The 18,891-nt window shown below is 39.9% G+C and overlaps 1 protein-coding gene across 1 annotated transcript in view; it reads right to left on the reverse strand.

The window, feature by feature from the left end:
• LOC128663627 (chromaffin granule amine transporter-like) overlaps positions 1-18,891 on the reverse strand; it is a 265,531-nt gene that overhangs the window by 20,984 nt on the left and 225,656 nt on the right. The window lies entirely within an intron of this gene.

An 18,891-nucleotide genomic window follows, 5' to 3' on the forward strand; every position in this document is an offset into this window, starting at 1 on the left:
GGAGACAGAGCGACGGAAGGTACCCTTGCTTACCCTGTTGTTGAACGCCAAGAAGGCATTTGACAGGGTGCGCTGGAAATATATGATGACGGTTCTCGAGGTCATGGAACTCCCTGGAGTGTTTAGGAAAGCTGTAGGTGCCCTATATTCTAATCCCACAGCCAGAGTCAGGGGTACAGGATTTTGCTCTGACCCCTTCACTCTGCAAAATGGCACCAGACAGGGATGCCCACTTTCTCCATTACTTTTTGTTCTGGCCATTGAACCATTAGCGATGGCCATTAGATCAAACAGGGACATAAAAGGTATATATATCCATGGTACATATCAGAAACTCTTCGCAGACGACTTAACGGTTTTCTTAACAGAACCGCTATCTTCCCTACCACATTTATTTAAACTATTTCAGTTGTTTGGTTCACTTTCGTATTACAAATTGAATGTGAATAAGACAGAGGCATACCCCTTGCATATACCTGGAAGACCAAGTGTTGGGCCATCACTACTGTGTGGGTGCTTGTGAGACTGGGGTATACTGCCAGACACCTCCAAATATCAGTTGCATATATCTGAGGCCCAACTTAAGGTTCTACAGCTTCAACATAAATTTAAATGGATTAAAAAAGGGATCAAGCACCTAGGGGTACACTTGTCCCATGACTTCTCACAGATTATCTCAACTAACTACAACCCACTCCTGCAAACTTTTAAACAAATGCTAGTACTCCCTAGATATAAAGAAGTATCATGGCTAGGTAGAATATCTGCTTTTAAAATGATGCTCCTCCCGAAGCTCAACTATTTATTTAGATGCCTACCCCTAAAGCTTCCAACGACACTCTTAGACAAATACCAATACGCCTTAAACACATACATATGGGCTGATATACGCGCCCTAGAATAACCCAACAGATACTTCAGGCCCCAATTGACAGAGGAGCCTCCTCAACCTTAACAAATATTATGAGGCAGCAATGCTGACCCACATATCAGGATGGGGGAACAGCTAAAGAGTATCCTAGGTGGTACGAAATTGAGCAAGCTTCCCTCCCACACAACATCTACCTGTCATGCTTAATTTGGATGCCAGGTCACTATATCTCTACCATATCCTATTCTAGTCGGATCATAAAAGACTGCCTCTCGTTATGGCATACCTTACGGCATTCAACACTAATAGCCCCACACCCATCTCCAATACATAGCATAAGAGGTATCCTAAGTGGTTTACCAGACTCCAATTCCAATCAGTGGTCTAACCTAAACATAATGAAGGTGAGTGATTTATACACAACTTCTGTGTGGCCCTCCCACATGGAAATGGTAACTAGACACAGTCGGCTAGATTTAGAGTTTGGCGGTAGCCGTCAAAACCAGTGTTAGAGGCTCCTAATACCGCTGGTATTTAGAGTTAGTCAGGAAAGGGTCTAACGCTCACTTTGCAGCCGCGACTTTTCCATACCGCAGATCCCCCTACGCCATTTGCGTATCCTATCTTTTCAATGGGATCTTTCTAACGCTGGTATTTAGAGTCTTGGCTGAAGTGAGAGTTAGAAATCTAACTACAAAACTCCAGCCACAGAAAAAAGTCAGTAGTTAAGAGCTTTCTGGGCTAACGCCGGTTTATAAAGCTCTTAACTACTGTGCTCTAAAGTACACTAACACCCATAAACTACCTATGTACCCCTAAACCGAGGCCCCCCCCACATCGCCGCCACTCTATTAAAATTTTTTAACCCCTAATCTGCCGATCGCACATCGCTGCAACCTACGTTATCCCTATGTACCCCTAATCTGCTGCCCCTAATACCGCCGACACCTACATAATATTTATTAACCCCTAATCTGCCACCCCCAACGTCGCCGCCACCTACCTACAATTATTAACCCCTAATCTGCCGACCGCACACCGCCGCAACCTATGTTATTCCTATGTACCCCTAATCTGCTGCCCCTAACACCGCCGACCCCTATATTATATTTAGAACAAAATTTGGAGAAAAAATCTCCAAAAAAATGTACACTTGGTTAGCACTCTAATTCCCTAATCTGGAATTTTGTCTGAGTTACAAGATGGCGGCTCATATGGATTGAATTTAAAACATAACTTTTATTAAACTATGTATTAAAATAAATGGAATGGACAATACATTTAAAAACCCAGGAATGATTCAACTAATAAAGGAATTCTAAACAGAGTTGTAATTAACCATGTAAATAACTGCTATAATGTCAATAGCATTTATAAATAACTAGACTGGGATTTCAACCGATTCTATGCGTTATCAAGTTCTAATACTAGTGGGAGTAACCCACAAGATTGTTAGAACATTCTTATATATAGTAAGTATTCTTAAGACAATATCAGGCTATGTAGTGTGGTGGTTATGGTATCATGTGGTATACCATATACTTTAATATGGGGTTCAGTGTAATATTGATGCTCATTCAAAATTATCCCCAAATGGGTACACTGAGCTGAATATTGATCCCTGTAATGATATTTATGTCTCAATTTTAATTACTTTATAATTGATAGCTTGATTCAGTGAGCTGATAGTAGACCCAAAGTTAATAAATAGTTAAACACCTTTATATGGGTGTCATCAGTCTACTAATGGCTATCGTAAAAATATTCAAGAATCTGGCTGATATCCAAATTGCTATAGTGTATTTATGGTTCTTTAAGTCTCTGATTTATTCCAAATTATGGTAGACCATTAAGTATTTGATGCAGTTCTAATAGCACAGCAAGTTGATTGCTGATATGCCTTATTATTGAACTAGAGTTTGTATATCCATGTTCATCTAATATATATAGCTCCTCTGTAAACTAAGCAGCTGATTGTAATATCAGTAAACTTTAGGCCATGATTATTGATCTCTTATACTATCATATCGTCTAAGTAAGTCTCTATAAATAATAATATAAATATATCTTATATAAGGAGCCTACGGCGAGGTATAAAATGATTTATATAGGTCAATAAATGTAACTTGTTAATTCAATATGATCAGGGTCGCCTACTGCAGCTCCGTTATTTTGCTGCAAATAAGTGTACTTCAGCCGCAAAGTAAATTAACAAAGCCAAAGCCAAAAGTTGTAAGTTAGTAGCCACTTAGTTTCTAGGAGTATTTCAATGACAGCGTGTCAATAAGGATACTAGGTTTTTACTTTTAAGGCAGTTGGTTCATCGCTAATAGAAAGCTGACACAAACAGTGATACAATGTCAGTGACTACCCATAGTAATAGTAATAATTTAACCACCTTGAAAACTGATTATCTGTGGTTTAAATCAGTTTCCCACAGTGGTATCTTATTTTCAATGTGTCTTTGCAGCGTTACTCGCCGTACTGCTTGTTAAATAAAAGCCATTAAGTCTGGCTAGTTAGTTAAGTATTAACTACAAAGACTAAGTAAGTCATCGGTATACCGCTGCTTTAAATAATTACAAGTCAGTCAACATTTAAATAATAGAATCAACGATTTCCTGAAAATTAAAACTTATATAACACTATAAGGAGCCCATTTTACTCCCAACCTCCCCTGACATGTTTCGCCGAGCAATTCGGCTTTATCATTTTTTTGATAAAGCCGAATTGCTCGGCGAAACATGTCAGGGGAGGTTGGGAGTAAAATGGGCTCCTTATAGTGTTATATAAGTTTTAATTTTCAGGAAATCGTTGATTCTATTATTTAAATGGTGACTGACTTGTAATTATTTAAAGCAGCGGTATACCGATGACTTACTTAGTCTTTGTAGTTAATACTTAACTAACTAGCCAGACTTAATGGCTTTTATTTAACAAGCAGTACGGCGAGTAACGCTGCAAAGACACATTGAAAATAAGATACCACTGTGGGAAACTGATTTAAACCACAGATAATCAGTTTTCAAGGTGGTTAAATTATTACTATTACTATGGGTAGTCACTGACATTGTATCACTGTTTGTGTCAGCTTTCTATTAGCGATGAACCAACTGCCTTAAAAGTAAAAACCTAGTATCCTTATTGACACGCTGTCATTGAAATACTCCTAGAAACTAAGTGGCTACTAACTTACAACTTTTGGCTTTGGCTTTGTTAATTTACTTTGCGGCTGAAGTACACTTATTTGCAGCAAAATAACGGAGCTGCAGTAGGCGACCCTGATAATATTGAATTAACAAGTTACATTTATTGACCTATATAAATCATTTTATACCTCGCCGTAGGCTCCTTATATAAGATATATTTATATTATTATTTATAGAGACTTACTTAGACGATATGATAGTATAAGAGATCAATAATCATGGCCTAAAGTTTACTGATATTACAATCAGCTGCTTAGTTTACAGAGGAGCTATATATATTAGATGAACATGGATATACAAACTCTAGTTCAATAATAAGGCATATCAGCAATCAACTTGCTGTGCTATTAGAACTGCATCAAATACTTAATGGTCTACCATAATTTGGAATAAATCAGAGACTTAAAGAACCATAAATACATTATAGCAATTTGGATATCAGCCAGATTCTTGAATATTTTTACGATAGCCATTAGTAGACTGATGACACCCATATAAAGGTGTTTAACTATTTATTAACTTTGGGTCTACTATCAGCTCACTGAATCAAGCTATCAATTATAAAGTAATTAAAATTGAGACATAAATATCATTACAGGGATCAATATTCAGCTCAGTGTACCCATTTGGGGATAATTTTGAATGAGCATCAATATTACACTGAACCCCATATTAAAGTATATGGTATACCACATGATACCATAACCACCACACTACATAGCCTGATATTGTCTTAAGAATACTTATTATATATAAGAATGTTCTAACAATCTTGTGGGTTACTCCCACTAGTATTAGAACTTGATAACGCATAGAATCGGTTGAAATCCCAGTCTAGTTATTTATAAATGCTATTGACATTATAGCAGTTATTTACATGGTTAATTACAACTCTGTTTAGAATTCCTTTATTAGTTGAATCATTCCTGGGTTTTTAAATGTATTGTCCATTCCATTTATTTTAATACATAGTTTAATAAAAGTTATGTTTTAAATTCAATCCATATGAGCCGCCATCTTGTAACTCAGACAAAATTCCAGATTAGGGAATTAGAGTGCTAACCAAGTGTACATTTTTTTGGAGATTTTTTCTCCAAATTTTGTTCTAATTTTGCCAGTACACAGCACCTAACAATGATACTATAGACATAAGTGGGATAGAAGCTCATCTTCCCCCAAATATAATTGCTATATAAAAGTATCAATAACTATATTCCCTATTTACAACCAGTGGTGCCATTGGACCCTCCTTTGTTCTATTACCCTATATTATATTTATTAACCCCTAATCTGCCGCCCCCAACGTCGCCTCCACCTACCTACAATAATTAACCCCTAATCTGCCGACCGGATCTCACCGCTACTCTAATAAATATATTAACCCTAAAGCTAAGTCTAACCCTAACACTAACACCCCCCTAAGGTAAATATAATTTAAATCTAACAAAATAAATTAACTCTTATTAAATAAATTATTCCTATTTAAAGCTAAATACTTACCTGTAAAATAAACCCTAATATAGCTACAATATAAATTATAATTATATTGTAGCTATTTTAGGATTAATATTTATTTTACAGGCAACTTTGTATTTATTTTAACCAGGTACAATAGCTATTAAATAGTTCATAACTATTTAATAGCTACCTAGTTAAAATAATTACAAAATTACCTGTAAAATAAATCCTAACCTAAGTTACAATTAAACCTAACACTACACTAGCAATAAATTAATTAAATAAAATACCTACAATTATCTACAATTAAACCTAACACTACACTATCAATAAATTAATTAAATAAAATACCTACAATTAAATACAATTAAATAAACTAACTAAAGTACAAAAAATAAAAAAATATTTACAAACATTAGAAAAATATTACAACAATTTTAAACTAATTACACCTACTCTAAGCCCCCTAATAAAATAACAAAGACCCCCAAAATAAAAAAATGCCCTACCCTATTCTAAAATTAAAATAGAAAAGCTCTTTTACCTTACCAGCCCTTAAAAGGGCCATTTGCGGGGCATGCCCCAAATAATTCAGCTCTTTTGCCTGGAAAAAAAACATACAATACCCCCCCAACATTACAACCCACCACCCACATACCCCTAATCTAACCCAAACCCCCCTTAAATAAACCTAACACTAAGCCCCTGAAGATCTTCCTACCTTATCTTCACCACACCGGGTATCAGCGATCCGTCCAGGCTCCGATGTCTTGATCCAAGCCCAAGCGGGGGGCTGGAGACATCCATCCTCCGGCTGAAGTCTTGATCCAAGCGGACAGAAGAGGACATCCGGACCGGCAAACATCTTCATCCAAGCCGCATCTTCTATGTTCTTCCATCCGATGACGACCGGCTGATCTTCAAGACCTCCAGCGCGGATCCATCCATCTTCACCGACGACTTCCCGATGAATGACGGTTCCTTTAAGGGACGTCATCCAAGATGGCGTCCCTCGAATTTCGATTGGCTGATAGGATTCTATCAGCCAATCGGAATTAAGGTAGGAAAATTCTGATTGGCTGATGGAATCAGCCAATCAGATTCAAGTTCAATCCGATTGGCTGATCCGATCAGCCAATCAGATTGAGCTTGCATTCTATTGGCTGATCGGAACAGCCAATAGAATGCGATCTCAATCTGATTGGCTGATTGGATCAGCCAATCGGATTGAACTTGAATCTGATTGGCTGATTCCATCAGCCAATCAGAATTTTCCTACCTTAATTCCGATTGGCTGATAGAATCCTATCAGCCAATCGGAATTCGAGGGACGCCATCTTGGATGACGTCCCTTAAAGGAACCGTCATTCGTCGGGAAGTCGTCGGTGAAGATGGATGGATCCGCGCTGGAGGTCTTGAAGATCAGCCGGTCGTCATCGGATGGAAGAACATAGAAGATGCGGCTTGGATGAAGATGTTTGCCGGTCCGGATGTCCTCTTCTGCCCGCTTGGATCAAGACTTCAGCCGGAGGATGGACGTCACTCTTCAGCCCCCGCTTGGGCTTGGATCAAGACTTCGGAGGCTTGGATCAAGACTTCGGTGGACGGATCGGTGAACCCGGCGTGGTGAAGACAAGGTAGGGAGATCTTCAGGGGCTTAGTGTTAGGTTTATTTAAGGGGGGTTTGGGTTAGATTAGGGGTATGTGGGTGGTGGGTTGTAATATTGGGGGGGGGGTATTGTATGTTTTTTTTCCAGGCAAAAGAGCTGAATTATTTGGGGCATGCCCCGCAAATGGCCCTTTTAAGGGCTGGTAAGGTAAAAGAGCTTTTCTATTTTAATTTTAGAATAGGGTAGGGCATTTTTTTTATTTTAGGGGTCTTTGTTATTTTATTAGGGGGCTTAGAGTAGGTGTAATTAGTTTAAAATTGTTGTAATATTTTTCTAATTTTTGTAAATATTTTTTTATTTTTTATAACTTAGTTCTTTTTTATTTTTTGTACTTTAGTTAGTTTATTTAACCCCTTAACGACCGAGGACGTGCAGGGTACGTCCTCAGAAAAAAGGCAGTTAATGCCTGAGAACGTACCCTGCACGTCCTCGGTGTGGAAAGCAGCTGGAAGCGATCCTGCTCGCTTCCAGCTGCTTTCCGGTTATTGCAGTGATGCCTCGATATGGAGGCATCCTGCAATAACCTTAAATGGCCATCCGGTGCAGAGAGAGCCACTCTGTGGCCCTCTCTGCACCGGACATCGGTGGCCGGTAACGTTGGTGGGTGGGAGCTGACTTAGGAGGCGGGTGGGCGGCCATCGATAGGCCGGGTAATGTAGAGGGGGGCGGGATCGAGGGCGGGGGCGATGGGGGCGCGCACAGGCGCGCGCGCGTGCACGCCGAGCGGCGGGCGGGCGCGTGCACGGGGCGGGAGCGGGTGGGAACCGCTACACTACAGAAAAGACTGTGCTAAAAGTTTCAGTGTAAAGCTTTTTATTTAAAAAAAAAAAAACAGTCAAAGGTATCTAGGAGGGGGTGGGGGTTTGTTCTTTGGTGGGTAGGGGAGCTACACTACAGAAAATGGGGAAAAAATAAAAAAGCAACTGTTTTTTTTATAAACTGGGTACTGGCAGACAGCTGCCAGTACCCAAGATGGCGGCCATTAAGGCAGAGGGGGAGGGTTAGACAGCTGTTTGGTGGGGGATCAGCCAGGTTGGGGGCTAAGGGGGGCTCCTACACAGCAGCATATGTAAATATGCTTTAAAAAAAAAAAAAAAAAGCCTAAATATATATTTTATTTTAGTACTGGCAGAGTTGCTGCCAGTACTTAAGATGGCGGGGACAATTGTGGGGTGGTGGAGGGAAGGGAGCTGTTTGGGAGGGATCAGGGGGTCTGATGTGTCAGGTGGGAGGCTGATCTCTACACTAAAGCTAAAATTAACCCTGCAAGCTCCCTACAAACTTCCTAATTAACCCCTTCACTGCTAGCTATAATACACGTGTGATGCGCAGCGGCATTTAGCGGCCTTCTAAGTACCAAAAAGCAACGCCAAAGCCATATATGTCTGCTATTTCTGAACAAAGGGGATCCCAGAGAAGCATTTACAACAATTTGTGCCATAATTGCACAAGCTGTTTGTAAATGATTTCAGTGAGAAACCTAAAATTGTGAAAAATTTAACTTTTTTTTTAATTTGATCGCAATTGGCGGTGAAATGGTGGCATGAAATATACCAAAATGGGCCTAGATCATTACTTGGGGTTGTCTACTACACTACACTAAAGCTAAAATTACTCCAAAAAGCTCCCTACATGCTCCCTAATTAACCCCTTTACTGCTGGGCATAATACACGTGTGGTGCACAGTGGCATTTAGCATCCTTCTAATTACCAAAAAGCAACACCAAAGCCATATATGTCTGCTATTTCTGAACAAAGGGGATCCCAAAGAAAAATTTACAATCATTTATGCCATAATTGCACAAGCTGTTTGTAAATAATTTCAGTGAGAAACCAAAAGTTTGTGAAAAAATTTGTGAAAAAGTGAACGATTTTTTGTATTTGATCGCATTTGGCGGTGAAATGGTGGCATGAAATATACCAAAATTGGCCTAGATCAATACTTTGGGATGTTTACTAAAAAAAATATATACATGTCAATAGATATTCAGGGATTCCTGAAAGATATTAGTGTTCTAATGTAACTAGCGCTAATCTTGAAAAAAAAATAGTTTGGAAATAGCAAAGTGCTACTTGTATTTATGGCCCTATAACTTACAAAAAAAGCAAAGAACATGTAAACATTGGGTATTTCTAAACTCAGGACAAAATTTAGAAACTATTTAGCATGGGTGTTTTTTGGTGGTTGCAGATGTATAACAGATTTTGGGGGTCAAAGTTAGAAAAAGTGTGTTTTTTTCCATTTTTTTCTCATATTTTATAATTTTTTTTAAAGTAAATTATAAGATATGATGAAAATAATGGTATCTTTGGAAAGTCCATTTAATGGCGAGAAAAACAATATATAATATATGTGGGTACAGTAAATGAGTAAGAGGAAAATTACAGCTAAACACAAACACCGCAAAAATGTAAAAATAGCCTTGGTCCCAAATGGACAGAAAATGGAAAAGTGCTGTGGTCATTAAAGGGTTAATTGTATTTAATTGTAGGTATTTTATTTAATTAATTTATTGATAGTGTAGTGTTAGGTTTAATTGTAGATAATTGTAGGTATTTTATTTAATTAATTTATTGCTAGTGTAGTGTTAGGTTTATTTGTAACTTAGGTTAGGATTTATTTTACAGGTAATTTTGTAATTATTTTAACTAGGTAGCTATTAAATAGTTATTGACTATTTAATAGCTATTGTACCTGGTTAAAATAAATACAAAGTTGCCTGTAAAATAAATATTAATCCTAAAATAGCTACAATATAATTATAATTTATATTGTAGCTATATTAGGGTTTATTTTACAGGTAAGTATTTAGCTTTAAATAGGATTAATTTATTTAATAAGAATTAATTTATTTCGTTAGATTTAAATTATATTTAACTTAGGGGGGTGTTAGTGTTAGGGTTAGACTTAACTTTAGGGGTTAATACATTTATTAGAGTAGCGGTGAGATCCGGTCGGCAGATTAGGGGTTAATTATTGTAGGTAGGTGGAGGCGACGTTGGGGGCGGCAGATTAGGGGTTAATAAATATAATATAGGGGTCGGCGGTGTTAGGGGCAGCAGATTAGGGGTACATAGGGATAACGTATGTTGCGGCGGTGTACGGAGCGGCAGATTAGGGGTTAATAATAATATGCAGGGGTCAGCGATAGCAGGGGCGGCAGATTAGGGTTTAATAAATATAATATAGGGGTCGGCGGTGTTAGGGGCAGCAGATTAGGGGTACATAGGTATAATGTAGGTTTCGGCGGTGTACGGAGTGGCAGATTAGGGGTTAATAATAATATGCAGGGGTCAGCGATAGCGGGGGCGGCAGATTAGGGGTTAATAAATATAATATAGGGGTCGGCGATGTTAGGGGCAGCAGATTAGGGGTACATAGGTATAATGTAGGTTGCGGCGGTGTACGGAGCGGCAGATTAGGGGTTAATAATAATATGCAGGGGTCAGCGATAGCGGGGGCAGCAGATTAGGGGTTAATAAATATAATATAGGGGTCGGCGGTGTTAGGGGCAGCAGATTAGGGGTACATAGGTATAATGTAGGTTGCGGCGATGTACAGAGCGGCAGATTAGGGGTTAATAATAATATGCAGGGGTCAGCGATAGCGGGGGCGGCAGATTAAGGGTTAATAAGTGTAAGGTTAGGGGTGTTTAGACTCGGGGTTCATGTTAGGGTGTTAGGTGCAGACTTAGGAAGTGTTTCCCCATAGGAAACAATGGGGCTGCGTTAGGAGCTTAACGCTGCTTTTTTGCAGGTGTTAGGTTTTTTTTCAGCTCAAACTGCCCCATTGTTTTCTATGGGGGAATCGTGCACGAGCACGTTTTTGAAGCTGGCCGCGTCCGTAAGCACCGCTGGTATCGAGAGTTGTAGTGGCGGTAAATATGCTCTACGCTCCCTTTTTTGGAGCCTAACGCAGCCATTCGGTGAACTCTAAATACCAGCGGTATTTAAAAGGTGCGGGGGAAAAAAAGCATGCGTAGCTAACGCACCCCTTTGGCCGCAGAACTCTAAATCTAGCCGAGTATTTCTCCTAAACTTAACTTTGAGGAAATGCGCTTTCAATCTCTCTTACACAGTTGGGGATTCTTACACACTAGACCGCGACCACTGACAGCCTGGGAAACTAGGTGGACTATGGGACAACAATGATACAAACCACTTTCCATGCACTACCAATGCTTACTAGATACCCCTACCCTATCTAAAACCCACAATATACTAGCTTGGGAAAGAGATCTACAGATAGTAATGGATCCTAAAATATGGTCAAGAGCCATAACAGATACTAAACAAGTAATACATTGCAAAACATTATTTGAGTTGTGCTATAAGATATTGACAAGATGGCATTGGGTACCGAAAAGATTACATAAAATATCACCAACTAACACAGAGAAATGTTGGAGGAACTGTGGCTACACAGGGGATGACATGCATATTTGTTGGGGATGTCAGAGAATTAAGACGCTCTGGGATAAGGTCATATGCCTATGCAGACAGTTAGAACTCCCAATGGGCATGGGCCCGGAAACATACCTACTAAACATTAATATTCCTAAACTTCTTAAAGCCCAAAAATATTTATATATTTATATTCTAATGGCGACCAAATTAGTAATAGCAAGAAACTGGAAACAGCAATCTACTCCTTCTTTCCAAAGATTGACTGAGCTACTCTCATACATACAAACAATGGAAGAAGCTGTATTCCTTAACAAGGGAATGCTAAATCTCCACTCAGAGATCTGGGTTCCATGGGATAGCATTGCACGCATTCCTCCACCTAAGCCTTAAATATTGACAACACACTCACCCTTCCCTTAGCCCCCCTCTTTTCTCTCTTTCTCTTTTTCTCCCCCCCCCCCCCTTCCTTGGAAATAAGCTAGGTTTTCAATGTATCTTAATAACTGTATTCAACATCTATGACCAAGGAAGCCAAATTGATTGGCTATCTGACAATATTTAGCTGTACGGTTTTACTCTATACCTGTTAAGTTATATTTGTACTTGTTAAATGTTACGACTGAAGTGACTTCTAAAGGACATAATAATCATGGAACTTCTCTACAAATGGAGATCACTTGATCCCAAAAAGTAGGAGAAAAATATAGGAGAAAAATAAAGGTACCATTTATCTCCCCTCGCACTATTGTGTGAGGAGAGAGGAACTTGTGGGACATTCTTTTTATACTGGACTCTGACATACTCTGTAATGTGGAATAGATGCACCTAAATATGTCTCACATTATCTGATGTCTCTGTTTGTTTTGATACCTTAATAAAAAATATTAAATAAAAAAAAAAATACTAAGTCCCCCCTCTAACAGTAAAACCCACCACCCAACAAACCCCCCAAATAAAAAAAAAACTAACACTTAAAAATCCCAAACTACCCATTGTCCCTAAAGGGGCATTTGTATGGGCATTGCCCTTAAATGGGCATTTAGCTCTTTTACCGCCCTTAAAAGGAGTGCCCAATAAATCCCTAATCTAAAAAAAAAATCCTAACTCTAACCCCCAAATAGGTACTCACCGTTCTTGAAGGCTGGCGGAGAAGGTCCTGTTCCAGACAGGAAGTCATCTTCCAAGAGGGTGACATCTTTTTCCAAGCGGCGACAACTTCCTTCTTCATCCAGGACCAAGCCTTGTAAGGTTTATCTAGGTAAGCTCAGGAGCAACCTAGAACCTAGGTTCTAGCTACTGATTGGTGGCTGCATATATATATACATCAATTGTCATTGGCTCACCCATGTGTTCAGTTGGCAACCAGTAGTGCATTGCTGTTCCTTCAACAAATTATACCAAAAGAATGAAACAAATTTGGTAATAGAAGTAAACTTGAAAGTTGTTTAAAATTGTATGTTCTGGGGGGCGGAGCCTACAGCTGTTGCGGCAGGACGTGTTTGGAGAGAGCTCCTGGATTATATCAACATTTCAATGATTTTTATCCACATTTGTCCCACAATTTGGCTGGTTTAAGCATATATACTTTATACAACTTGATGGAACTCCAGGATTATCTTACTTTCAACGGCCCTACCTATGTTCCTCAGCTAACCGCACAGTGTCTAGACACGAGGTCGAGAGGCCTCACCTACAAGTCAGGCAGTTTGTGTGGTAAAAGCTACCGTGCTTATACCCCCCCCCCCCCAGGTCACTGGGTTAACGAACCAGAGAGATTTACTCTGGCCACAACTGGAAACTTCTTTTACCTACTTAGTAACTCCGGCAGGAGCTTTAGCATGTGTGCTTCATACATATTAGAAGAGCTACGTTATCTGCTAGATGGGCATCTTAAGACTGTCAAGGAGATTTTGTGCAAGCATTGCACTCATGGAAGTGGAGGTAATTCTAAAAATACCGATTCATCCAAACCTAGTTCACACCAGCAGGGGGGAGGTGACGCTTTAGAGCCCTGGTGCTTGACATTTACCCACATCGGAAGCGCCACCGGCCCGGAATCTAACCTAGTGCTCCCTGCTACGAGGAGTGAGAGAGCTTAAACAGTGAGATTGGAGCTGGCCACCGGCACCTCTACCCCCTCATCAGAGCTAGTTGATACCCCTACTGTCAGCAGTTCAGTATATATGACCGCGCAAATGGCCATGAATGCCAGGCCTGCGAAGACCCCAGCTGGGGTGACTCTGTAGCATCCCTACAGAGGTCCGCCATCACACAACCCTGGCATGCAATAGGAATAACTGCAAGGCCAGCGCTCTACTTCAACCTACAGTGCCTAGAAGTGTGGTCTTTTGCCGAAGCTCAGAAATCCTCACTGTTTGTCTGGGAATCTGGAACAGCCTCTTACCCGCATCTTACTAAGGATCATAGCCAAGGCACTAGCTGGGACAGAACAGAAGTACATCTTTCTTACCCTGGTAACTCAGATTGGGAGGACAGTACCCTTGTCTCTGTGCGGAACGGAGTGGGCTAAATTAAAACTAGTGTGTGAACTGAGTTACATGCCGCTAACGCACTGGGTATTACACGCATCGGCAGGCATACTTATTTGACCCCTATGTATACTTTTTACTCTGGAAAGCAGGATGTGAACTGGCAAGTACTTACCTTAAGATACTTAACATATACTGACCAGCAAGACATTCTAGTTCCCTGACCATAGTTGCTGGCTTGCGCTATTCTTGCTCCCTCATCCTGACAAGCTGCCCTATAGTGAGTAGATTAGCAGCTGGAGCCACAGTCCCATAAGAGACTTAACTCATGAACTATTTATTTGTTTGAGGCACAGGACGCCCATAGATTGGTTGAAGGGTCTAACGCTGTGCACTTAATGCCATATACACACTGTTAATGTCTCTGCCCCTTGGTGTCCAGAGAAGTTTACAAAATATAGGTCGCCACCTGTCACTATCTCTATAATATCATAATTGTTTTGTCACTTTGTTCATGGGGCAATGTTTCATGCAGGATGTTATGCAGAATATTTCCCACAACTGCAGTAACTTACTATTTTTGCCACCTTCCTGTGTATCTGTTCTACCTGCACCAAGTGGATGTTTGTTAGATAAGTTGTGATTTAATATGTCAATATGGGGCCCCTGTGATAACACCACTACTGAATATTCGTTACTACTGGTTGATTTACCTTATCTAGTGGAAATGCCCTCTTGAGTACCATAATCCTAGTTGCAGTTAAGCATCATCTATGCGGGGGATACATAACTGGTCTGCCATTTATGGGATAAAGATATCTTCATTACATCTGACCACTTCTATGGAATATCGTCAGTCCCCTCTACAGTACCATTCACCCTCAACTCCAAAGGCCCCCATCATGTAGCTTCCTATAGTAAATATTATGCAGCCTGTAGCTTCAGATCTGCTATTTGCCCTTATACTCCTGAATGGGAATATATTAATATCCAGCTGATCAGTGCTTTGCCGCTTAGACGTGTACAAATAATTGTTAAAGAACTTGCTGAATGGGATGTCCTAGATAGAGCTCCTATGTTCCGAAATATGGTTGAGTTTATGTTATAGTTGTATTCATTGTTCCCACCATATGCCTTTCCTTAGCATAGTTTTCACCCACTTAGAGATCTCTCACGTAAGTCATTTTGAATGATGGGTTTATTTTTATACATCTAAGCATCCTCAACTTTAAAGGACAAGTTAAGTACACACAGGTTATGAGCTAGTAGTTTCCCTATAGAGACTTTAAACTGAAAAACTGAGGTTTATCTTCATTTGTACAAATGGGTGATTTATATTGTTACTATGTATATTTTTTTGTGACTTATTTTACCCTTGGAAATGTGACATTGTTTGTCTATCTAGCATTTTATGACCTCAATAAAAATTATATAAAAAAAAATTGTATGTTCTACCTAAAATTATGAAATAACATTTTTGGGTTTCATGTCCCTTTAAGGTCTTTAACATGGCTACTGAAAAAAATGTGTCTTCAATGTCACATGAGCACAGGACACTTGCAAAAGCAAATAGTCTACAGGAGAGAACCTGGCACTAAAATAAAGCCTCAATTACCAGTAAATACAAAAGTAGTTTAACTTCTATTTGTTTTCTGTTTAGTATACTAAACTTTTCTATCAGTGATGTTGTGAATAGTTCGCCGGCGAATAGTTCCAGTGGGAACATAGCATGTTCGCGTTCGCCGCGGACGGCGAACATACGCCATGTTCGATCCGCCCCCTATTCCTCATCATTGAGTAAACATTGAGCCTATACCTCACAGTCAGAAGACACATTCCAGCCAATCAGCAGCAGACCCTCCCACCTCCTGGACAGCATCTATTTTAGATTCATTTGGAAGCTGCATTCTTAGTGAGAGGAGGGACAGTGTAGCTGCTGCTGATTTAATAGGGAAATCGATAGCTAGGCTACTGTATTCAGTGTCCACTACAGTCCTGAAGGACTCATCTGATCTCTGCTGTAAGGACAGCACCCCAAAAAGCCCTTTTTAGGGCTAGAACATCAGTCTGCTTTTTTTTTTTCCTGTGTAATCTAATTGCACTTGCCTGCCTGCCAGCGTGTGTGTCAGGCTCACAGCTTATACTGTGCCCACTTGCCCAGTGCCACCACTCATATCTGGTGTAACAGTAGTGTACATTTAAAAAAAAACAACACTTTTTTGACTGTGAAATAATAGCAGACAGCTGCCAGTACCCAAGATGGCCGCCAATAAGGCAGATGGGGAGGGTTAGAGAGCTTGTTTTGGGGGATATCAGGGAGGTTGGGGGCTAAGGGGGGATGCTACACCACAGCATATGTAAATATGCTATAAAAAATTTTTTTAAAAAAAATTAAAAACCTTTTATTTTAGTACTGGCAGACTTTCTGCCAGTACTTAAGATGGCAGGGACAATTGTGGGGTGGGGGAGGGAAGGGAGCTGTTTGGGAGGGATCAGGGGGTCTGATGTGTCAGGTGGGAGGCTGATCTCTACACTAAAGCTAAAATTAACCCTGCAAGCTCCCTACAAACTATCTAATTAACCCCTTCACTACTAGCCATAATACACGTGTGATGCGCAGCAGCATTTAGCGGCCTTCTAATTACCAGAAAGCAACACCAAAGTCATATATGTCTGCTATTTCTGAACAAAGGGGATCCCAGAGAAGCATTTACAACCATGTGTGCCATAATTGCACAAGCTGTTTGTAAATAATTTCAGTGAGAAACCTAAAATTGCAAAAAAAATTAAGTTTTTTTAAAATTTGATCGCATTTGGCGGTGAAATGGTGGCATTAAATATACCAAAATGGGCCTAGATCAATACTTTGGGTTGTCTACCTAAGCTAAAATTAACTCTACAAGCTGCCTACATGCTCCCTAATTAACCCCTTCACTGCTGGGCATAAAACACGTGTGGTGCGCAGTGGCATTTAGCAGCCTTCTAATTACCAAAAAGCAACGCCAAAGCCATATAGGTCTGCTATTTCTGAACAAAGGGGATCCCAGAGAAGCATTTACAACCATTTATACCATAATTGCATAAGTTGTTTGTAAATAATTTCTGTGAGAAACCTAAAGTTTGTGAAAAAGTGAACAATTTTTTTTTATTCGATTTCATTTGGCGGTGAAATGGTGGCATTAAATATACCAAAATGGGCCTAGATCAATACTTTAGGTTGTCTACTACACTACACTTAAGCTAAAATTAACTCTACAAGCTGCCTACATGCTCTCTAATTAACCCCTTCACTGCTGGGCATAAAACACGTGTGGTGCGCAGTGGCATATAGCAGCCTTCTAATTACCAAAAAGCAACGCCAAAGCCATATAAGTCTGCTATTTCTGAACAAAGGGGATCCCAGAGAAGCATTTACAACCATTTATGCCATAATTGCATAAGTTGTTTGTAAATAATTTCTGTGAGAAATCTAAAGTTTGTGAAAAAGTGAACTTTTTTTTTTTTTAAATCGCATTTGGCGGTGAAATGGTGGCATTAAATATACCAAAATTGGCCTAGATCAATACTTTGGGATGTTTACTACACTACACTTAAGCTAAAATTAACTCTACGAGCTGCCTACATGCTCCCTAATTAACCCCTTCACTGCTGGGCATAAAACACGTGTGGTGCGCAGTGGCATTTAGCAGCCTTCTAATTACCAAAAAGCAACGCCAAAGCCATATAAGTCTGCTATAATGGCATGTCTGGCACACAGTGTTGGGGCAAGGGTCCATCTGACCACTGATACCTGGTCTGCAAAGCATGGTCAGGGCAGGTGTATCACCTACACTGTGCACTGTGAAGCAAGCGTAACCCTTACACGTAACCCTTACACTACCTGATTGATACAACATCATACCTGATGTTTTAAAGCACGTTATTCCAAACAATTTAGGAATGTTAGGTGATTTATTCCCTTTATGGATTAAAACCAGACTCTGCATCAACTATGTAATTTTCCATGGGAGTTTTGCCATGGATCCCCCTCCGGCATGCCACAGTCCATGTGTTAGTCCCCTTGAAACAACTTTTCCATCACTATTGTGGCCAGAAAGAGTCCCTGTGGGTTTTAAAATTCACCTGCCTGTTGAAGTCTATGGCGGTTCGCCCGGTTGGCGAACTTTTGCAGAAGTTCGCGTTCGCCGTTCGTGAACTCAAATTTTTAGGTTTGCGACATCACTACCTGGCACTAAAATAAAGCCTCAATTACCAGTAAATACAAAAGTAGTTTAACTTCTATTTGCTTTCTGTTTAGTATACTATACTTTTCTATCAGTTAAATACTGTATGTGTACTGTGCGACAAGAACAAATGAAAAGCAAGATCCGTCGTGAAAAAATTATGTGATGTGTCAAAACAACTCTTGTTGCTCGGAGACAGTTTTTGGCCACTGTCCAACCAGGAGTGGACCCAGAGGTTGAGAAGGGTATATATTATTACACTGTCTCAACAGACTGGATAAGACCCAGGATGAGGCTGTATTCAAGAAGCATAGTCATACAGGCAGGAGTCTGCATCAATCTGGCAAATAGGTACAAAGGAGCAGGCAAAAACAAGTTTAGGTTGCAAGCAAAGGTCAGCAGCAGGCAAAATCTGGACAAAATCGTAATAAACAAGAGTAGTTAATGAACAGTCCAAGGTCAAATCAGGTTCAGAAGGTTAGGATTAAACAGAGAGAGAAGCCGGTATACAAACCAGGTCAAAATCACAAGCCAAGACACAAAAAAGCGCACCTAAGAAGTTAC

This window comes from Bombina bombina, chromosome 6 (genome assembly GCF_027579735.1).
Source record: "Bombina bombina isolate aBomBom1 chromosome 6, aBomBom1.pri, whole genome shotgun sequence".
NCBI lineage: Eukaryota > Metazoa > Chordata > Amphibia > Anura > Bombinatoridae > Bombina > Bombina bombina.